Genomic DNA, 24,883 nt, shown 5'->3' with positions numbered 1-24,883 from the left:
TTGACAAAACTCAGAAGTATCCCTGTGAGATGGTTTCAGATCTATGAAACTAACCCAGCCAGGATGAAGTCTTCACTTAGGGAAAAAAAAGAAGAAAGAAAAGAAAGAAAGAAAGAAAGAAAGGAAGGAAGGAAGGAAGGAAGGAAGGAAGGAAGGAAGGAAGGAAGGAAGGAAGGAAAAGTAATAAACAACCAAAAGATACACTTCACATAATAGCAAAATATAAAAATAGAAGCAAAGTGACAGAATGAAAAACACCGCAAAGCAATGGATTTAAGAAACTCTGATTCTATTCATCTCCCCCATTGAGAATGATCCTCTTTGTCCTCTCATAGTTGTAAATGTAAAACAGGTGGGAAAATAATTAAAGAAAGGCCTTGCAAGACTTCTAGGAGGTTAAAAGGAATTACTGAAAAAGTGTTCAAATACTTTATAAATAGTATTAACAAAAATATCTACTTTATTAGGCTTTTTGTCTTCCTTCAGTGAAGGTGTCCTTTGAAAATCACACTGAAAAAAAAATTAAAAAAAATAAAAAAAAAAAGAAAATCACACTGATTCTTAATACTGTTCCAGATTCTTAGCTAGAGAGATGTTAGCTTTCCTCCAGAGCAACAGTCCCGGGGCACCCGATAACTCTGCTGAAGGAGGATGACATCAGAACTGAGAGGGGAGAAATTTATGGAGATTTCATTAATGTCGCCAACATGACTTTATCATTCAAACTTGGACGCTTTGGAAATGAAAAGGGACACTAATCATCATCATGGCAATACAGTCAGGCGACAAGCGTCCTGGGGTACAGGCTATGGTCCTCCTACCCAGAAAGAGAATGGCATGCAAATTGCTTTTTGTGTCAGAGGCTTGAGTTCAAAACCTGCCTCCGTCACTGATGGGTTGTGGGCACTTTTATTCCCTCATTTCAAAGGAGTGGAGATAAAACTGCCTTAAATGTTGGTGTGAGGATGGAAAGCTCTTACTGAAGTGCTTACCAGCCACGAAGCCTTAGGCCGATTATTTTTCTCCTTATTAATTAAAATCTGAATTTATTAGAAGAAGGGAAGAAGAAAGGGTGGGTACTTCAGAGAGGAACTGAGACAACAGAGGATGAAAGGTGGTCCAGGGCTGCTCTAAACACCTGCTCAGCACAGATGTCTTGCCCGTGGCCCCTGTGGCCTCTCTTGAGGGCAGAGAGTGCCACCTGGAGGCTTCGCAGGTACACGAAACTGCATTGGCACAGCTACCATGTCCCCAAAATGGGGCATTTTGTAGCAATCCCATCAAAGGAATTAATCGTTGAAACATGGGCAGTGTGCTCAGCACCAACTGCAGGGAACTCTGGCACCGTTCTGACCCATTTAAATGTGATGTGATCATCTCGAGAAAGCACCTCTCAGCAAGTCTCTGATTGCACTTTCATCCTCTTCACTGAGGTGCAAACCCCAGCTCTCCAGCCTGTAAGCTGTAAAACACTGTCTCCTAAAGTAAGGGCATATCAGAACTGTTAGCAGAACATACTGAGTTCCGACTTCAGTTCAACATCTGGCTCCCTAATTAGCCTGCGAACATTATTCGCCCTTAAAACCTTTGTTTCCTCAGCTATAAGGTGCGAATAACAGTAGTCCCTATCTCATAAATTGTTACGAGGATGAATAGGATCCTGGATCTAATGCAGGCAGCACACCACCTGCCTAATGGAACCCGTGCTCGGTGGCTGATTATTTTCTTTCCGGGGTCCCTCCCAGCCAAAACCTTCTACGTGTAAAATAATTTCATCTAAGCTAATACAGTGGAATTTATCTAGTTTTTACAATTTTTGTGGCCATTGGCTTAACAAGCCCAGCTTGCTCAACAGAATTCTCTTTTTTATTTTTCCTTCTTGGCTGACTTGATGTGTTAGCTTGTCAACTGCTGACGTACAGACTCATGACCTGCACCCCTCAGGACAACTATTTAGCATTGGAGCAAACCTAATTATACAAGTAAGCTCAAATAAAACATCCAAGGAGAAGCCCATCTGCCTCCAAATAATCTCTGCCTCTTAATTTCATGCAGATCAGAATTTACAATGGAAATGAGATCAGTGCCTTGTGTATTTTTAGTTCAGATTGTCCAAATGAGTATATTTCTTTGGATTTAGCATGTACAGTATTTTAAACAAAAACAGTTATTTAATAGAAGAGTTCAAATTTCTTAATGTAGCTGCTCCTTTCAGCTGCTATAAAATAAGAAATTTTAATTATACGATGAAACATTTTCATTAGGAGCATCTTAAAAATATCTTTTCCAGTATAAAAGTTGTCTATTTGTGCTATTTCATCTCATTGCTCACTATTGAAAATTATTTGAAGTCCAATGCAAGTTACATAACTTAAAAGAGGTTGAAATAGTGAGTCAACGGGCAGCCCGGGTGGCTCAGTGGTTTAGCGCTGCCTTGGGCCCAGGGTGTGATCCTGGAGACCCGGGATCCAGTCCCATGTCGGGCTCCCTGCATGGAGCCTGCTCCTCCCTCTGCCTGTGTCTCTGCCTCTGTGTGTGTGTGTGTGTGTGTCTCATGAGTAAATAAATAAAATCTAAAAAAAAAAAAAAAGAAATAGTGAGTCAAAAAATATGAGGACCCAATTCAAGCTATTTAGATTTTTTTTTTCTTTTTGCTCTAGCCCCCACTATTCCATCACTCAACATTGATTGAGCAATTAGTGTGTTCGATCTTATGGAGTTGGGCCTGCAAGGTTCCTTGTAAGCATAACTTTTAAAAGCATAACTTTTCTTTTAAAAAGTGGGAAGGAAAACAACACAAGAAATTTCAGCATTATTTTCATCTTTTCTGTTACATTTACTATATGGAGCAAACCAGTGATCACAATTTACTCAAAATATGAAAGAATTTCTGTAGTTTTTAAAAGTGTAGAGACAAAAGCTAGTCTTTTCAAATAAACTAAAAAAGAGAAAAATCAAGGAAAATTTGTCTCTTAAGAGAGAAAAGCCCTGCAGATACACAGAACTATCCATTTAAACTCAATTTTAGAAACCCATATAAAAAATGGAAGATCTGAAATTTTGAAAATTAACTCAGGCTAAGGATGCCTTTTTTCTGGGTTAATTATTTCTTTCTTTCTTAGATATGTTTAAAAGCTAACTATACAGAGCTTAATAAATATATGTTGTTTGTGCAAGTACTTTTCATTTATGTCCATCTGACTATGCCTTATTGTACATCCACCCCAAACCTGACATTAACCTAAGAAAGATGAAACTCTGGTGGTTAGCGGAAAAAACCCAAACTGACCAAGAAATGGGTGGAACTACCATCTAATGAGAGACCATAACGGATAGAAAGAATGATGACGTAAGCAAGATGCAAAGTCTATGAAGGCACAGCCAGGGCCTTATGAGCCCTATGATCACATAGTAAGACAACTGACATTTGACTGTTTGGAGAACACCTGGTATTATAAAAGGCGTTGATTCTGAAGTCAAGTTATAAAGGTTACACTCCTAAGGCCCAGATTGATTAGAAGTCTATTCTAAACAAGTTGTTTGACTTTGTTTGACCTCAGACACCACTTACATCAGTCAGTCGGGGTAGCTTTCTTTGAATTTTAACTCAAGGAACAAGGAGGGATTTAACTGTATCAAAGAGAAAAAGCAGCGGTGTTCTGAGGCCATTTACAACCTCTCTAGATGACATAAACTAGAGCAAATGTGCTGTTCCACAGTGGATCCCATGGTGGTTCTCTAATAAACCATTCAGTCTAGCAAAGCATATGTATTGATTAGGATGGAAACTGAATACAGAATACGGAAGTCATGGATGTGAACATTTTATGAGAACAGTGGGCCACTCCCAAAGACATTTCCCCAGATGTCTAGGATAATTGTTGGTTGTTTGTCATGAGAAGACTGACCTATACTTGTAAAACATACCAGCAGATACAACTTAGTGCTCGGCAAAATTCCAGAGTCCACTGTAATGCTGTTGTCATTTGTAAGCTTGTATTCACGTGACACTCCTGCTGTTTCCCGTAAGAGTCTTTCTGACTCTTTGGATGAGACTCAAATCCAATTATGTCTTCAAATAGCTGCCCAGTGGCTGTATCTGAAGAAGAAAAATCCTGCAAAATCATTTCTACACACAGTGGCTGCTATAAAACACAAAACTCCCATTCCTCTGATTTAAATTAGAATTTCCATTACTTTGTTCTCAACGTATAAATTTCCAGATTTTACCTAATACTGTGGCAGCTTTAAAATATACTTTACTTTTCTCATATGTCACCTAGGACTTACTTATGTGATCCCTAAGAAAAGGAGAGCATGTGAATGTAGCTATATATTGCATATTTGAAAGTTGCTAGGAGAATAAATCTTAAAAGTTTCTCATCACAAGAAAAAACAGTATGCACCTCTGTATGGAGAGGGATGTTAATGAGACAGGATGGTAATCGTTTCACAATATTTACAAATATCAGTTCATTATATTCTACATATGAAACTAATCTAATGTTGTATGTCAATTACATCTCAATTAAACAACAACAACAACAACAACAACAAGGAGTACGGTTGATTTGAGCACCCTTCCCATTGCTTCACTGCTCACCAGTTACCCTCCTGACTCACTCGAGCCAGCACACTGTACATCAGTGTCTCCGATGAAAAAATAACCATCCGCGGCAATATAACAATTGAGAAGGTGACTTATCCCATTTCAATTTAAAAAACTGTCTTTCACGGGCACCCGGCTGGTTCAGATGGTGAAGCCTTTGTCTTGGGCTCAGGTCAGATCTCTGGGTCCTGGGATTGAGTGTAGGGTCAGACTCTGTGCTCAGCAGGGAGTCTGCTTCTCCCTCTCCCTCTGCTGCTCCCTGGGCTCATTCTCTCTCTCTTTCTCTCTCTCTCTCTCTCTCTCCCAAATAAATAAATAAAATGTTTTACAAAAAAACTGTCTTTTAAGCAGATCACAGCTTTTCTCTGAAATACTTTTTTAAAGGCCCTGAAAGAAAACAGTTGAACGAAGCAAAAATAAAGTGTGGAAAACGGTTGTAAGAATAAGGAGGATAAAGTGTTAGTTCCTCTTCTCCAATTGTTTTAGTTCACTCCTTCATTTTCTATATCCCTACTGCCAAGCCAAACAGAAAAAACAAAAAATAAAAAATATTCCAGGAAATCTACCTCCCCAGAGCCATGTGCTCTGAAGAAACACTAAAATGTTTAGTTTTGTGCAAGAAAACATGAATGAACAAAATTTTTCAGTGCTTCTATCACAATGACACCATGACATTGTACATCCTTGCCCTTACATCTAGAAATTCCTCTACTACCACGTCCACGAGCAAAGACGTTCCACCTTCAGAACTCAAACATTCAGTATCTCTTCTAGAAATGAGTTCTCAACACTCCATCAGGGTTTTCCAGGGCAATAAACTGACTGTGTTCACCCCCAGATCCATATGTTAAATCCTCACACCCAATGTGATGGCATTTGGATGCAGGGCTTTTGAGAGGTGATTAGGTTTTGAAGGCAGAGCTCTCAGGAATGGAATTAGCGCCCTCATGAAAGAGGCCCCAGAGAATGACCTTGCCACTTCCAACCTGGGAAGACCCAACAAAAAGGGAGCTCTCTGTGGACCAGGAAGGTGGCCACACCAACCAACAAATCTACAGGTGCCTGGGTCACCAGAGACATGACAAAACAAATTTATTTTGTTTGTAAACCACCTAACCTAGGTATATTGTTATAGCAACCTAAACAGATTAAGACCAGCAGTGAGACTAGAACTACTCATTTGGGCATCTTCAATCATAGCATTTGTATTATTTTATTACAATAATACATTCATTGTTATCTCTCCAACTAGATTATAAACTCTTGAGTAGTTTATCTTACCCATTTTTTCTACCCTAGAGTTTTACACTATACCTGGCATGGAGTTGGTATTCCATAATTATAGAATAAATTATACCCCAAAATGCGGTGAAACCATCATAATGAGCAAATTTATATTCAACTTTTTATATATATTTTATTATTATTTATGATAGTCACACAGAGAGAGAGAGAGAGAGGCAGAGACATAGGCAGAGGGAGAAGCAGGCTCCATGCACCGGGAGCCCGATGTGGGATTCCATCCTGGGTCTCCAGGATCGCGCCCTGGGCCAAAGGCAGGCGCCAAACCGCTGCGCCAACCAGGGATCCCTATATTCAACTTTTTAAAAGTATTTTTCAAAACTCATGAATTGTAAACATCTTCAAGGTCCTTTAGTTCTACCCTTTGTGTTATACACAAGAAATTTGAGGCCAAGAAAATGTACATGATTTGCTAATGGAATACTCCTGTTTGGGATTGATCTCCATTAACTACTACACCACATTTTCTTTCCCCTTGTCATTAGATTTGGAAAATCCTTAAAATAATATGGAAATTAAAATCTTTTTGTCATTTTTTAAGAAATATTTTCTCATTAAAAATGATTTTTTTGAGAGTTTGCCAAGAGCAAAGTACTAAACTAATCCCTAAGAAGTGAATGAAATGAAAAAAGTATAATAATCCATTGTCCCTGAGCTCAAAGAAGTAGTCATCATTGTGGCTGAATAAAAACTCTGCTTTGACTTGTATGCTGGTTTCTCTATAGCCATTATTGTAGTAACTAAGGGAAATTATCTGGGCATTTCTTCTTATGACATCCTTAAATCAATGTCATCATGTTTACGTGTCATAAATGACATAGCTATTTATCATTTCACATTACAGAAAAAGGGTGGAATGAAGGGGAGAAAGGAGGAAAAGACAGAGGAAGGGAGGAAGGAAAACAGTGAGTTCTTTCTTTCAAGTCTTAAAATAAAGACCTGGCAGGGCACCTGGGTGGTTCAGTTGGTGAAGCGTCTGCCTTCCGCTCAGGTCATGATCTCATGGTCCTGGGATGACGCCCAACATCAGGTTCCTTGCTCAGCAGGGAGTCTACTTTTCCTTCTCTCTCTGCCCCTCCCTCAGCTCGTGCTCACAGTCTCTTGCATACTCTGTCTCTCTCTCAACTAAGTAAATAAAATCTTAAAAAAAAAAAGACCTGGCATAGAAATTTATTTGTTTTTGTTTTAACCTGTTTTTTTTTTATTTTATGTTTGTTTCCTATTTCCTGTTCCCTTACCTCTTAATTAATTTTTTTCTCGTAGCAATAACAGTTGATTATATTGCTACCCGTGCTGTCAAAATTTGTATACTTTTCCCCCCATTTGGAACTTCACAGTAAATATAATTACTTCCTCTTATCGATGTTTACTGTTGTGTTGAAGTAGCTCATTTATATGCATATTTCCTTAAATTATTTTCTTGCTTGAGATTTGGAGAGTAATTAGATTACATTAGTTTAAATCGACAAATATTAATTAAAAGAATAATTATAAAATATATTGATGACAACTCTTCCCTAAGAAACTTAAGTATATTTACCATCCAACTAATCATCCCAGAGAAATAACTCACTGCTTTCCAAAATCTGCAAATTATTGAGAAAAGAGGATATAAATATAATAATAGAATGGAATGGACTTGGAGAAAATCAGTTAGCATAACATAGTCAAAATGAGAAAAATAATTTAAAAGTCCATGACTTTTGTAACAAATACATTGAAGTGCATTAAAATGCCATAAATTTTATTGAATTTTAGTGTGAAATATGAGAATGATTAACATAGGAAAATAATTTAACCAAGTTCTAAGTCACAAACATTTATTATATACATAGTAAGCCCTTTCTTTACTACATATTATGCACAAAATTAACCCTTATGGAAATATTGAAGTTCTATTAACTATTGTAATTCTTTTAAAAAGTATTTAAGGGATGCCTAGGTGGCTCAGCGGTTGAACATCTGCCTTTGGCTCAGGTTGTGATCCCAGAGTCCTGGGATGGAGTCCCACATCGGGCTCCCTGCAGGGAGTCTGCTTCTCCCTCTGCCTATGTCTGTGCCTCTCTGTCTCTCATGAATAAATAAATAAAATCTTTTAAAAAAAAAGTATTTAAAATAGGTGGCTGAAAAGTTCCTTGACCATAACAGTTAAGGAACATAGAATGTAATAAAATAGATACAACTAATGTCAGTGAGAAATGGCACACTATTGCTCTTCTATACTATTCTCAAGTTCCCTTTTTCAAACAAAAAGGACAATGCCCAGGGTGAGAGGACACCCATACATGAGACGATAATGTTGCTGCATAATATACTTCATTGAAAGAGGCTTGTGTCTGTGGTCACACAATGGTCTCAGGCAATGCTGTGTTGTTCTTTTGTCCATGAAAATTCTTAAGATAAAATATAATGTTAATATTAACAAGTCAACCAGATGAGATTATTTCCTGGAATCATAGTTATGTATGATCGGTAACAACAGCATATTTTTCTTGTGAAAAAATATCACATTGATCCGGTATGACCTTAAAGAAATGGGATGAACTTTTAACAACTCTTCTACTCTGCTTCTAAATGGGCACCAACTTTTTACAGGCAGGGAAAGCTGAGAAAACTGCTCAGATTGCAGTAGTGCCCTAGTCCATGTGGCAAGGAGCAGGGAAAACAACAACCCGGAGGATTAAGAGAAGAGCTGTGGAAAACAGTGAGCTGCAGAGCCACCCCCGAAATCAGAACTGGGTCTTTTCAAGAAATAGTCTCCAACCTCAGAGTAGGAAGACTCAGCTAGATTTCAGAATTACTATGGACAAATGTCTCCTATGCAGTTTTCTTTCTTCCTTTTTTTGAATGGATATGTCTCTCGTGATTATACTGCCCTGGGTGTATGTGGTATTAACAAGCTTGTCCATAGGTCTCTGGATTAAGAAGAACACATCCTGACTTAAAATATACCATAAAATACTGGACTCTTAGCCTTATTTTGTAATTGGATAAGATTCTGTGAGGACTTGAAGGGGATAAATGTATTCTACATATAAGAAGCAATAAATAATTTTGAACAAAAGATGGACTATGGCAGGTTGATTGCCTAATGCCATCAATTAATGTTGTCCCCATATCCACACACTTTGTCCTGTAAATTCATAATGCCTTCCGTTTCTGACTCTGAGATCAGCATGTGAGTTGCTTTGGCCAATGAGATATTTAAAAAAATCTACTGTAATCAGAAAACTAAAAAGCACATGTGCATTTCCATTTGCTATTTTACACAATGATGCTTGCTCTGTCTCTCTCTCAACCTCTGTCATCATCAAAGGAACAAGTAAGCCTGCCAGAAGTGTATGACAAGCACTTGGAAAAAAAAGCTGAGGTCGTTATAGACAAGTCAACAGCCAGCAGACAGCAAAACATGTGAGAGAACACAGCCAAGACCAGTTAATCTCAGCCCAGTTCAGCCCAGTACATTATGCCAAGCTAATACATAGATTTGTGAGCAATAATAAAGGTGGTTGTTTTAAGTCACTAAGCTTTGAGGTAGTTTGTTAAGAAGTAATAACTAACTCAAAAAAAAAAAAAAAAGAAGTAATAACTAACTCATGTATCTTCACTGGCATCACCCGGGATTAAAGTTCCAAGCCCTATGGCTAACCCGGATTAATTATTAGGCTATAGCCAGTTTCCACGGAGTTTTGTTGATTCATCCCTTGTCTGAGGAGACAGACTTTAGGGAGAGTCATTGTTGGGCATATCAACATGAACCTCTCAGTCCGCTACCCTGATCACAGAATGTGTCCTCTACGCAGAATAACCCATTCCATTATCAATCCCCTAAAAACTGTGAGAGTAAGCACTGAATTTTCCAAAGAAGATACTAGAGGATTGTTAGCAATGCCTGAAAACCACCCTCAGGGTGTAGATTATTTCCCCTAAGATTATTTCCTCTAAGAAAGAGAGGGTAAGACCATTTTTATGAACAGTCCAAAAGGCATCCACTACCTCGTATGGAAAGGATTAACAAGTCTTCGAACCAGATACAGCATGAAGGTTGAGAAGAGTCTTCTGAAGACTTCTGCATCTGCAATGATCTCTATCACTCTGGAGAAAGAGGGAGCCATTCCAAATGACTTTCCCTTAAACCTTAGGATCTAAGATCCACCTCTGACAATCACTTTCATTTGTCATTCTAGGATATATAGATCAAGTTTGCTAGGAAGTTTTAGAAGCACAGTAAGTGTCATTGCAGGTGCTGGAAATGTTCTCTCTCCCTCCCCCTTGTTGAAAGCTCAGAGACAGATGAACAAAAATGTCACCACCCATTAAAATTTCAAGAATCGGGGATGGTCTCATGGCAGTTCTGGAGAAATCCAAGGGCAAGACAGTGTGTGCCCATTTCTAGCCTCCAGTGAATTCAGTGATCCTGTCTTACTAGGCAAGGGTCTTTTTCTTCTTTAGAATTTACCCATAGCCTCATTTCCATGCCCAGAGCGGTCACTTACATGGGGACTAGTAGCTCCTTTATTATTATTCTTGCTCTCTCTTTGACCTCTGCCATCACCATAAGAAAAAGCCAGCCTTCTGGAAGCATGTATGAGGCATCTAGAAAAAAGCTGAGGTCATTCTAGACAAGCCAACAGCCAGCGGACACCCAAACATGTGAGAAAACAGTGCCAAGACCAGTTAATCTCAGCCCAGATCAGTTAACCTTTGCTACACTAATTTGAACTCATCCTACAATGAGACAAGCCAGTATCGTGCTTACATGGCATAATGTTTGGACCTGGAAAAAAAAACTATCATATAAAACAGGACAGAGGTATGGACACATCCTTAATGAGTATATTCCATCCAAGAAGGGGTCATCAGGAGTGTTTCTTCTTATGGGGGTACCCTTAGTCTCCATCTACTTCATGGCCCAGGATACAGCCAGACTTCTGCCATAATCAAAGTCTCCAGAGACAAGGTTCTGATGAGACATATTACCATTGTTTCTTAGTCACTAATCACACCAGAGGGGCTGGAGCTTCCCTAATCATAACTTAAAATTCCACTGCCAAATTGTTAGAGTGCCTCTTGCCAAGTCCGATTTCCACCCCAGCTGAATTCTTGGCACTGGCCTAGAATTCAATGAGCAACAGGAGACTCACACACTTCTGTTACTGCTGTCTCCATAAATTTTCCCTGATAAATGCCATTCCAGCACATTTAGTATGTGTGCACTCTTGCCATTTCCCCTCATTTCTATGAAATTTAGCAAGGTGAAATATATATCTGGGCAGGCATTCACTACGGCTTTCTAGAAATGGGCTGACCCCCCATCCAGGTGATACCCACCACCATTGAAGATGGGAAGAGTCCAATTTCAGCCAGATCAAAGTCCAAATCACCCAGCCTTTGGGATTTGTAGCTAAGGTATGCTCACAAGAACCAGCCCCCACTTAATTTCTAAACATAGGAAACTGATGGGGCACCAGGGTGGCTCCACTGGTGAGGCGTCTGCCTTTGGCTGGGGTCATGATTCTACGGTCCTGGGATGGAGTCCTGCACTGGGCTCCCTGCTCGGTGGAAAACTCTGAGCTTTCCTACTCTCCCTGCTCCTGTGCTCGCTCTTGCTCTCTCACTCTCTGTCAAATAAGTAAGTAAATAAATCTCTAAAAATAAATAAACATAGGAGATCGTGACCACTGAGATCACCTGAAATAAAATTCCTTAGCTGTGATTAACTGTTGAGAGAAGTCCTTCTGAGAAATTGTGTGCATGTGCAAATCTTTCTGTGTGCACACCAGCAGAGAGAGTGCGCAGGCCATGGTGACTAACGGTAGGCTCACACTGATGGCTTTGTACCCAACAGACTACCTGGAAGTGAGACACAGGAAGAGATCTTAAAATTGCCCAGTTACCCTATGAGATCAGTGCTGAGTCTGAAGTCGTAGTCTCTATGGCTTCGCTGTCCCACACCTCTGTGTACATAAAGTCACTCAAGAATCAGATGCTAAAGGAAAGTCAATGTCTCTCCAATGACACACTCTGCGGCACATGAATACAGGAAGGGTACTTCATACCGTGGATCACTCAGCCAACCAATGAAAGTCCCTTCAGTACCCAAGAAACCCAACAGTAAGTATGTCTTTATGGAATTAATAGTTTTTCCTTGTCCCTTACCACATGCATAGTGAGCATACAGAAGACCCATCAGAGCCAGGTGTTTTCTTCTCTCCCTACCTCCATTTCTTCTTTCCCTTGTTCCTTGATTTCTCTTTCTCTCTTTTCCCTATATTTCATCTGCAATTTTGTTCTCCCTGAACACTCTGCTTCCAGTGATTTTTTTGCTTGCTTTCTTTGCCTTCCATATGTAAGGTATCCTCAAATGTCTGGTAATTCTTGCTTACCTCTTTTTGTATAGTGGTTCGATAAAAAGTAGATTAGAATTTCCATGTCCATGAGTGGGGTGTATTGATTATGAGCTTTTGGGGTTTCTTTTTAGAGATTTACATATTGATTGACATAACTAAAGAGAGAGAGAGAGAACAGGAGGGGCAGAGGGTGAGGAGGGAAAATCTCCAGCAGACTCCCTACTGAGCAGGGAGCCCAACTTGGAATTTCATCTTACGACCCTGAGATCACAACCTGAGCTGAAAGCAAGACACTTCACCAACTATGTTTCTAAGGTACCCCAATTACAAGCTTTTTTAAAATTAAATTTTAAAAACTTTAATTTCAGTATAGTTAATATACAGTGTTAATATTCTTTTCAAGTGTAGAAATAGTCATCAACAGATGTATATATGACTCAGCGCTAATCATGATAATTGTACTATTTAATCCCCATTGCTTATATCACCCATTCCCACCCCACCCCACCACTGGTAATCATCAGTTTGTTGTCTCTAGTTAAGACACTGTTTCTTTGTCCCTCTCTCTCTCTCTCTCTCTCTCCTTTGCTCATTTTTTTATTTCTTCAGTTCCACTCATGAGTGAAATCATATGATATTTGTCTTTCTCTGTTTTATTTTGATTGGCATAATACTCTAGCTTTATCCATGTCATTGCAAATGGCAAGATTTTGTTCTTCTTTATGGCTCAGTAATATATATATTACTGATATATATTATATATTAATATATATTAAAAATATATAATATATATTTATTAAAATATATTTAGAAATATATTATATATAATATATAAATATATTATATATTAATATATTATATTTATATATTATATGACCATATATTACATAATCATATAAATTATGTATTATATAAATGTGTATTAATATATTTAATATAAATATATATTAATATATAAAATATATAAAGATATATTAATATATTATATATATTTTTATATATAAAATATGTTCCTGATTCATTCATCAGTCCATGGCACTTGGAATGGTTTTGTGAAGAATGCTGCAGTAAACATAGTAGTGCATGTACCTCTTTAAATTAGTGTTGTATTTTTTGGGTAAATACCCAGCCATTACTGAATCATAGAGTAGTTCCATTTTTAACTCTTTGAAGAGCTTCCATATTGTTTTCCACAGTGGCTATACAAGTTTGCATTCCCACAAACAATGCACAAGGGTTCCTTTTTCTCCACATCCTTGTTAACACATGTTATGTCCTGTGTTTTTTACTTTAGCCATTCCGACAGGTGTGAGGTGATATCTTATTGTAATTCTGATTTCCATTTCCCTTATGATGAGCGATGGTGACCATCTTTTCATGTGTCTGTTGGCAATTTGTTTATCTTCTTTGGAGAAATATCTATTGACATCTTCTCATTTTTAATTGGATTACTTGTGTTTCTTTGGTGTTGAGTTCTATCTATCTATCTATCTATCTATCTATCTATCTACCTATCTATCTATCTATCTATCTATATTTTGGATACTAACCCTTCATTGGATGTGACTTTTACAAGTATCTTCACCCATTAAGTAGCTTGTCTTAGTTTTGTTGACTATTTTCCTCTTGACACAAAAGCTTTTTATTTTGATGTAACTCAAAGTTTATTTTTAGATTTTACTTCCTTTGCCTCCAGAGACATATCTACAAAAATGTCATTATAGCCAATGTCAGAGAAATTAGTGCCAGTCCTGCCTTCTAAGATTTTCATAGTTTCAAGCCTTACATTTAGGTCTTCAGTACATTTTGTTTACTTTTGTATATGAAGCTGGTCTGCTTACACTGTTTTACATGTGGCTGTCCAGTTATCCCAACACCATTTATTGAAGAAACTGCCCTATTCACACTAGATATTCTTTTCTCCTTTACTAAAGTTTAACTGACCATATAATTGTGGGTTTATTTCTGGGTTTTCTATTCTAATGATCTATCTGTCTATTTTTGTACTGGTACCATACTGTTTTGGTTATATTAACCTTATAATATAATTTGAAGTCTGGAATTACAATGCCTCCAGTTTTGTTCTTCTTTTTCAGGATTGCTTTGGATATTCAGGGTATTTTGTGGTTTCATACAAATTTTAGAATTATTTGTTCTAGTTCTGTGAAAATGTTATTGATATTTTGATAGAGATTGCATTAAAATTGTAGATTGCTTTGAGTAGTACAGACATTTTAACAATATTCATTCTTCCAATCCATGATCATAGAATGTCTTTCCATTTCCTTGTGTCATCTTCAATTTTTTTCAGCAATGTTTTATACCTGTCAGATTACAGGTCTTTCATTTCTTTGGTTAAGTTTATTTCTAGGAATTTTATTATTTTTGGTGCAATGCCAAGTGGGATTTTGCTAATTTCTCTTTCTGCTGCTTCATGATTAGTGTATAGAAATCCAAGATTCCTATACCTTAATTTTGCATCCTGTTTCTTTACTGCATTCATGTATAAGTTCTGGTAGTATTTTGGTGGAGTCCTGTGGATTTTCTATAGAGAGTATCATGTCATCTGCAAATAGTGAAAGTTTGACTTCGCCCTTACTAATTTGAATGCCTTTCATTTCTTTTTGTTGTTTGATTGTTGTGGCTGGGACTTCCAGTACTATGATGAATAAAAGTGATGAGAGTGGACACCTTTTTTTGTTGTTGTTCCTGATCTTAGGGGAAATCTCTCAGTTTTTCCCTATTGAATATGATGTTAATTGTAGGTTTTTCACTTAAAGCCTTCATTATCTTGAGGTATGTTCTCTCTAGACCTACTTTATTGAGAGTTATTATCATGAATGGATATTATACTCTGTCAAATGCTTTTTCTGCATTTATTGAAATGATCATACAGTTTTTATATTTTCTATTATTGATGTGGTGTATCACATTGATTGATTTGAGAATATTGAACCACCCTTACATCCAAGGATTAATCCCATTTGATTTGTCTTTTTATTCTTTTTTTTTTATTTGAGAGAGAGAGAGAGAGCATGAGCAGAGGGAGGGCAGGGAGTGAGGGAGGGAATCTCAAGCAGACTCCACACTGAGTGCAGAGCCTTATGTAGGGCTAGGTCTCATGACTCTGAGATCATGACCTGAGCTGAAACCAAGAACCAAATACTTAATTGACTGAGCCACCCACATGCTCCTGATTTGGGTTTTATCAAATGATGAATGATTTTTTTCTAATGTCTTAGATTCAGTTTCTGGTATTTTGTTGAGGATTTTTTTTTTTTTTTTGCATCTACATTCATTAAAGATATTAACTTCTAGTTTCCTTTTTTGTAGTGTCTTTATTTTGGTTTGGGCATGGGTTTCTTTCTTTTTTTTAATAATAAGTTTATTTTTTATTGGTGTTCAATTTACCAACATACAGAATAACACCCAGTGCTCATCCCGTCAAGTGTCCCCCTCAGTGCCCATCACCCACTCACCCCACCCCCACCCTCCTCCCCTTCCACCACCCTTAGTTCGTTTCCCAGAGTTAGGAGTCTTCATGTTCTGTCTCCCTTTCTGATATTTCCCACACATTTCTTCTCCCTTCCCTTATATTCCCTTTCACTATTGTTTATATTCCCCAAATGAATGAGAGCATACAATGTTTGTCCTTCTCTGATTGACTTACTTCACTCAGCATAATACCCTCCAGTTCCATCCACGTTGAAGCAAATGGTGGGTATTTGTCATTTCTAATGGCTGAGGAATATTCCATTGTATGCATAGACCACATCTTCTTTATCCATTCATCTTTTGATGGACACCGAGGCTCCTTCCACAGTTTGGCTATTGTGGACATTGCTGCTAGAAACATCGGGGTGCAGGTGTCCCGGCTTTTCATTGTATCTGTATCTTTGGGGTAAATCCCCAACAGTGCAATTGCTGGGTCGTAGGGCAGGTCTATTTTTAACTCTTTGAGGAACCTCCACACAGTTTTCCAGAGTGGCTACACCAGTTCACATTCCCACCAACAGTGTAAGAGGTTCCCTTTTCTCTGCATCCTCTCCGACATTTGTGGTTTCCTGCCGTGTTAATGTTCCCCATTCTCACTGGTGTGAGGTGGTATCTCATTGTGGTTTTGATTTGTATTTCCCTGATGGCAAGTGATGCAGAGCACTTTCTCATGTGCATGTTGGCCATGTCTATGTCTTCCTCTGTGAGATTTCTCTTCATGTCTTTTGGGCATGGGTTTCTACTGGTCTTCTAGGGAAGAGGCCTAGCACAGTGGATATAAAGATAATACTGGCCACATAGAATGGATTTGGAAGTTTTTTTTTCCAATCTCATTTTTTGGAATAGTTTGGGAAAAATAAGTACTCTTCTTTAAAGGTTTGATAGAATTTACCTATGCCAAGCCCTGTTCCCCTGGGGTCTGGCAAGACAGCTCCTCTATCAAGCTTGCTTCAGAACTACCACAGCAGGCTCCTCCTCCAGAAGGTCAGAACAAGCCCCAATCTACCCCATGTCTCTAAAGTCTCCAGTTTTATAGGTCAGCAGGTGTGGCTGGGATAGAGCCCAGAGGGCACTGCCCCACTCCTGGAGAGAAGGCTACTGTATGGAAATGACAATCTAAAACATTTAGGACATGCAGCAGGAAGATCATTTACTCTTCTCAGAGGGCTTCCCTGAGAGGCAGCATTCAGGGAGTTCCTCTCCAGGGACAAAGTAGCTGGCTCACATCATTTCACTCCCTCACTCTTCAGCATGAACACAGAGCCACCTGCAGGAAGCCACACAGGCTACCTAACTTGTTTCCAACCAAGTCCCACACCCCTGATCTCTGGAAGGACTCCCCTTCTCAGTCAAGCTTGCCTCAGTCCCAGCATGATGGGCTTCCTCTTCAGATGACCAGTAAAAGCCTCTGCCCATAGCACATCCCCAGCCAGAAAGTCCTGCAGGGCTTCAGTTCTAGTGGAAATAGTCAGGTCTCATTTAACAAGCACACCAGAGCACACCTAATTGAAACCAACCACATCCTGTCCAAGGACAAAACAGTACCCACTGCAGGCAAGGAGAGCCTCAGCACATGACAATGGACAAGAGCAGAGCACCTGCAGCACACACCAGAGATATTCCCTGAAGTGCCAGGCCCTGGATACTAGATGACCTCTTCTTCATAAAGCCACTACTCTCAAAAACAGGAAACATAACTTTTTTCTAACACACAGAAGAAGGAGGTATTTAGATAAAATGCCAAAGGGACAAATTCATCCCAAATGAAAGAATAAGATAAGGCTATGGCCAGATATCCTATTAAAAGAGGTATAAGTAACATCCTTGATGGAGAATTTAAAGCAACAATCATAAGGCTACTCATTGGGCTTAACAGGAGAATGGAAGACATTAGGGGATCCTTATCACAGAAGTCCTAATTAAAAAAGAATCAGTCAGAGATGAAGAATACAATAACTGAGATTGGAAACAGGCTTAATGCAATGAATAGTAGGCTAGAAGAAGAAGAGGAATGAATTAGTGACCTAGAGCACAACAAAATGGAAAATAAGGAAGCTGAGCAAAAGAGAGAAAGAAGAATTAGGGAACATGAGAATAGATTTAGGGAATTCAGTGACTTTACCAAATGTAATAGCATTCCTGCTATAGGGAATCCCAGAAGAAGAAGAGAGATAAAGAGCAGAGAAAATTTATTGGAAGAAATAATAGCTGAAAACTTTAACCCATGTTAAAAAGGGAGGGAAACAGACATCCAGATCCAGGATGCACAGAGAACTCCCATCAAAATCAACAAGAGTGGCCCACACCAAGACATATTGTAATTAAATTTCCAAAATACACTGATAAAGAAAAAGTCATAAAAGTAGCAAGACAAAATAATTCCTTGATGTACAAAGGGTGACCCATAAGGCTAGCTGGAGTTTTCTCAATAGAAACTCTTCTGGCAGACCAGGAGAAAGTGCATGTTATATTCAAAGTGCTGAATAATTCAATCAAATAAATAAGTAAATAATATCAGTGTGAGGGGAGAAATCACAACCAACACAACAGAAATACAAACAAGTAGAAGAGAATATTATGAAAGACTATATGCCATCAAATTGAACAACCTCAAACAAATGAAAAAATTCCTAGAAACTTAAAAAGTACCAAAACCAAAATAGGAGGAAATAGAAAACTTGAGCAGACCCATATCCAGCAAAGAAACTGAATCAATAATCAAAAATCTCCCAACAAACAAAAGTCCAGGACCAGATGGCTTCACAGGCAAATTCTACCAAATATTTAAAAAAGAGTTTATACCTGTTCTTCTCAAACTATTCCAAAAAATAGAAAAGGAAGGAAAACTTCAAACTTCATTCTACAAGGCCAGCATGACCCTGATATCAAAACTGGATAAAGACTCTAATAAAAAAGAGAACATGGATAGGAAATAAAATCTCAATAAAATACTAAGCAAACTGAATCCAACAGTACAGTAAAAGAATCTTTCACCATAATCACATGAAATTTATTCCTGGCCTGCAAGGGTGGTTCAATATTTGCAAATCAATCAGTGTGCTACACAACATTAATAAAAGAGAGGATAAGAACCATATGATCATTTCAATAGATGCAGGAAAATCATTTGACTAAGTACAACATCCATTCATGATTCAAAAAAAGAATCCTTAACAAACTAGGGTTAGAGGAGACATACCTTACCATAATAAAGGCCATCTATGAAAAACCCACAGCTAATATCCTCATGGGGAAAACTGAGAGCTTTTCCTCTACGATCAGGAACAAGACAGGGATGTCCACTCTCGCCACTATTGTTCAACACAGTCCTGGAAGTCCTACCCTCAGTAATCAGACAAGAAAAAGATAAAAAGCATCCAAATAGGCAAGGAAGAAGTCAAACTTTTGCTCTTTGTAGATGACATGATGTTTTACATAGAAAACCTAAAAAACTGAACCAAAAATTGCTTAAGCTGATACATAAATTCAGTAAAATCACAGGATACAAAACCAACATATAGAAATCCACTGCATTTCTATGCACCAACAATAAAGCAGCAGAAAAAGAGATCAGGGAATCAACCCATTTACACTTGCCACAAAAACCATCAAGATAACCTAAGAATAGACCTAACCAAAGAGGTAAAAGACCTGTACTCTGAAAACTATTAAACACTGATGAAAGAAATTGAAGTAGATACAAAGAAATGGAAAAATATTCTATACTCATGGATTGGAAGAACAAATACTATTAAAATGTCTATACTACTCAGAACAATCTGCAAATGTAATGCAATCCCTATCAAAATACCAACAGTTTTCACAGAGCTAGAGCAAATAATTCTAAAATCTGTATGGAACCACAAAAGATGCTGAGTAGCCCAAACAATCTTGGGGAAAAAAAGAAAAGAAAAAAGAAAAGCCAGAGGCATCCCAATTCTGGACTTTATGTTATAACACAAAGCTGTAGTGATCAAGATAGTATGGTACTTGCACAAAAACAGACACATAGACAAATAGAACAAAAGAGAAAACTCAGAAATTGACCCACAACTATACGATCAATCTTCTTCAAATCAGCGAAGAGGGAGAGTTTGACTTCTTCTTTGCCAATTTGAATGCCTTTAATGTCTTTATGGTCAACTAATATTCGATAAAGGAGGAAAGACTATCCATTGGAAGAAAGACAGTCTCTTCAATAAATGGTGCTGGGAAAATTGGACATCCACATGCAGAAGAATGAAACTAGACCCCTCTCTTGCCCCATACACAAAGATAAACTCGAATTACAGACCAATATCCCTGATGAACATGGATGCAAAAATTCTCAACAAGATACTGGCCAATAGGATCCAATAGTACATTAAGAAAATTATTCACCATGACCAAGTAGGATTTATCCCTGGGACACAAAGCTGGTTCAACACCCATAAAACAATCAAGGTGATTCATCATATCAGCAAGAGAAAAGCCAAGAACCATATGATCCTCTCATTAGATGCAGAGAAAGCATTTGACAAAATACAGCATCCATTCCTGATCAAAACTCTTCAGAGTGTAGGGATAGAGGGAATATTCCTCGACATCTTAAAAGCCATCTACGAAAAGCCCACAGCAAATATCATTCTCAATGGGGAAGCACTGGGAGCCTTTCCCCTCAGATCAGGAACAAGACAGGGATGTCCACTCTCACCACTGCTATTCAATATAGTACTGGAAGTCCTAGCCTCAGCAATCAGACAACAAAAAGACATTAAAGGCATTCAAATTGGCAAAGAAGTCGTCAAACTCTCCCTCTTCGCCGATGACATGATACTCTACATAGAAAACCCAAAAGTCTCCACCCCAAGTTTGCTAGAACTCATACAGCAATTTGGTAGCGTGGCAGGATACAAAATCAATGCCCAGAAATCAGTGGCATTTCTATACACTAACAATGAAACTGAAGAAAGAGAAATTAAGGAGTCAATCCCATTTAAAATTGCACCCAAAAGCATAAGATACCTAGGAATAAACCTCACCAAAGAGGTAAAGGATCTATACCCTAAAAACTATAGAACACTTCTGAAAGAAATTGAGGAAGACACAAAGAGATGGAAAAATATTCCATGCTCATGGATTGGCAGAATTAATATTGTGAAAATGTCAATGTTACCCAGGGCAATATACACGTTTAATGCAATCCCTATCAAATACCATGGACTTTCTTCAGAGAGTTAGAACAAATTATTTTAAGATTTGTGTGGAATCAGAAAAGACCCCGAATAGCCAGGGGAATTTTAAAAAAGAAAACCATATCTGGGGGCATCACAATGCCAGATTTCAGGTTGTACTACAAAGCTGTGGTCATCAAGACAGTGTGGTACTGGCACAAAAACAGACACATAGATCAGTGGAACAGAATAGAGAATCCAGAAGTGGACCCTGAACTTTATGGTCAACTAATATTTGATAAAGGAGGAAAGACTATCCATTGGAAGAAAGACAGTCACTTCAATAAATGGTGCTGGGAAAATTGGACATCCACATGCAGAAGAACGAAACTAGACCACTCTTTTACACCACACACAAAGATAAACTCAAAATGGATGAAAGATCTAAATGTGAGACAAGATTCCATCCAAACACTAGAGGAGAACACACGCAACACCCTTTTTGAACTCGGCCACAGTAACTTCTTGCAAGATACATCCACGAAGGCAAAAGAAGCAAAAGCAAAAATGAACTATTGGGACTTCATCAAGATAAGAAGCTTTTGCACAGCAAAGGATACAGTCAACAAAACTCAAAGACAACCTACAGAATGGGAGAAGATATTTGCAAATGACGTATCAGATAAAGGACTAGTTTCCAAGATCTATAAAGAACTTATTAAACTCAACACCAAAGAAACAAATAATCCAATCATGAAATGGGCAAAAGACAGGAGCAGAAATCTCACAGAGGAAGACATAGACATGGCCAACATGCACATGAGAAAATGCTCCACATCACTTGCCATCAGGGAAATACAAATCAAAACCACAATGAGATACCACCTCACACCAGTGAGAATGGGGAAAATTAACAAGGCAGGAAACCACAAATGTCGGAGAGGATGTGAAGAAAAGGGAACCCTCTTACACTGTTGGTGGGAATGGGAACTGGTGCAGCCACTCTGGAAAACTGTGTGGAGGTTCCTCAAAGAGTTAAAAATAGATCTGCTCTACGACCCAGCAATTGCACTGTTGGGGATTGACCCCAAAGATTCAGATGCAATGAAACGCCGGGACACCCGCACCCCGATGTTTCTAGCAGCAATGTCCACAATAACCAAACTGTGGAAGGAGCCTCGGTGTCCATCGAAAGATGATGGGTAAAGAGGATGTGGTCTATGTATACAGTGGAATATTACTCAGCTATTAGAAATGACAAATACCCACCATTTGCTTCAACGTGGATGGAACTGGAGGGTATTATGCTGAGTGAAGCAAGTCAATCGGAGAAGGACGAACATTATATGGTCTCATTCATATGGGGAATATAAACAATAGTGAAAGGGAATATAAGGGAAGGGAGAAGAAATGTGTGGGAAATATCAGAAAGGGAGACAGAACATGAAGACTCCTAACTCTGGGAAACGAACTAGGGGTGGTGGAAGGGCAGGAGGGCGGGGGGTGGGAGGGTATGGGTGATGGGCACTGAGTGGGGCACTTGACAGGATGAGCACTGGGTGTTATTCTATATGTCTTTATTGAACACCAATAAAAAATAAATTTATTTTAAAAAATAAATAAATAAAATGAAAGAGCCTGTGAAACCCTGTGATCCTTGACTTTTGGTTTGTTTTGTTTGTTTTTTTACAGATGCAACGCCCTTGCTGATAATCAGTCTGTTCTAATTTTCTATTTCTTCGTGTATCAGTTTTGGTAGTTTCTGTGTTTCTAGGAATTTATCCATTTCCTCTAGGTTGTCCAATTTGATGACACACAGTATTTCATAACATTCTCTTAAAATGTCTGTATTTCTGTCGTGTTGGTTGTTATTTCTTTTCTCTCATTTGTGGTTTTGTTTGAGTCCTTTCTCTCCCTCCCTCTCTCTCTCTCTCTCTTTCTCTCTCTCTCTCCTTTTGTTGAGTAGGCCTAGAAGTTTAATTTTGTTAAACTTTCATAAAAATCATCTCCTGGTATCATTGATCTGTTCTATTGTTTGTTTGTTTTTAGTTTCTATTTCATTTATTTATGCTCTAATCGTTATTATTTCCCTCCTTCTGCTAGTTTTGGGTTTTGTTTTTCTTCTTTTCCTAGCTCTTTTAGTTGTAAAGTTAGGTTATTTGAGATTTTTCTTGCTTCTTGAGGTAGGCCTGCATTGCTAAACTTCCCTGTTAGTACTTTTGCAGCATCACAAAGATTTGCATTGTGTTTTCATTTTCATTTATTTCCATGTAATTCTGATTTCTTTAATTTCTTGGTTGACTCGTTCATTATTTAGTAGCATGTTATTTAGCTTCCATAAATTTGTGGTCTTTCCAGATTTTTTTCTTATGATCTTTCTAGTTTCATAGTGTTGTGGTCAGAAAAGATGTATGGTAAGACTTCAACTTTTTGAATTTTTTGAGACTTGTTTTGTGACCTAATGTGTGCTTTATTCTGGAGAATGTTACACCTGTATTTGAAAAGATTGTGTATGCTTCTGTTTTGGAATGTTCTGAATATATGTTAAATCCATCCAGTCATTGAAAGCCACAATTTCCTTGTTGATTTTCTGTTTGGATGATGTGCCCATTGATGTAATGGGGTAATAAAGTTCCACTATTATCATATAACTAATGATTAGTCTTTTCATGTTTGTTATTAGCTATTTTTTGAGTTTGAGTTCTCCCAATGTTGGGTGCATAAATATTTACAATTTTTATCCCTTCTTATTGGATTGTCTCCTTTTTTATTATATAGTGTCCTTCTTTGTCTCTTATTACAGTCTTTGTTTTAAAGTTTAATTTGAACAGATGAATGACTGAACTCTACATCTAACACTAATGATACACTGTATGTTAACAATTGAATTTTTTTTTTAACAATTGAATTTAAATAAAATAAGTTGGGCAGCCCTGGTGGCGCAGCGGTTTAGCATTGCCTGCAGCCTAGGGTGTGATCCTGGAGACCTGGGATCGAGTCCCACGTCAGGCTCTCTGCACGGAGCCTGCTTCTCCCTCTGCCTGTGTCTCTGCCTCTCTCTCTCTCTCTCTCTGTCTCTATGAATATAAATTTTAAAAAATCTTAAAAAAAAATAAATAAATAAAATAAGTTGTGCTCGCTTCGGCAGCACATATACTAAATAAAATAAGTTAAAAGAAAAGAATATTGGGATATCATCTTATACCTGTCAGAATGGCTGGTATCAAAAATATACGAAATAACAAGTTTTGGTGAAGATACAGAGAAAAGGGCACACTCTTGCACACTCTTGGTGGGAATGCAAATTGGTGCAGCCACTCTGGAAAAGTATCAAAGTTTCTCAAAAACCAAACCAAAACAAAACAAAACAACAAAACCTTCCATATGATCCAGCAATCCACTTCTAGATCTATCTGAAGAAAATAGTCTATTTTGTTTGATGTAAGGATTACTACTCTGGTTTTCTTTGACATCCATTTGCATGATTAATGTTTCTCTATCCCCTCACTTACAATCTGCAAGTGTCTGTAGGTCTGAAAGAGTCTCATGTAGGCAGCACATAGGTCTTGGTTTGCTTTGGTTTGGTTTTGGTTTGGTTTTGTTTTTTTCTTTCACCACTGTCACCCTATGTCTTTTGATTGTAGAGGTTAGTCCATTTACATTCAAAGTAATTATTGACAGATATCTATTTATTGCCATTTTGTTATTTGTTTTGTGGGGATTTTTTGTTTGTTTCTCTCTGATCCTTTCTTCTCTTGCTCTCTTTCATGGTTTGTAGGCTTTCTTTAGTGATATGTTTAGATTCTCTTTATTGTATATCTATTACTTTTTTTAAAATTTGTGATCATCATCAGATTTATATATAACATTTTCTGTAGATAGCCGTCTATACAAAATTGATGATCACTTAAGCTTGAATTCATTCTTTCCTCTCTCCCTCCACTCCGAGTTTTAGGTATACAGTGTCATATAGT

The sequence above is a fragment of the Canis lupus genome, chromosome 26, assembly GCF_011100685.1.
Source record: "Canis lupus familiaris isolate Mischka breed German Shepherd chromosome 26, alternate assembly UU_Cfam_GSD_1.0, whole genome shotgun sequence".
NCBI classification, from domain to species: domain Eukaryota; kingdom Metazoa; phylum Chordata; class Mammalia; order Carnivora; family Canidae; genus Canis; species Canis lupus.
This window is presented reverse-complemented; position numbering follows the sequence as displayed.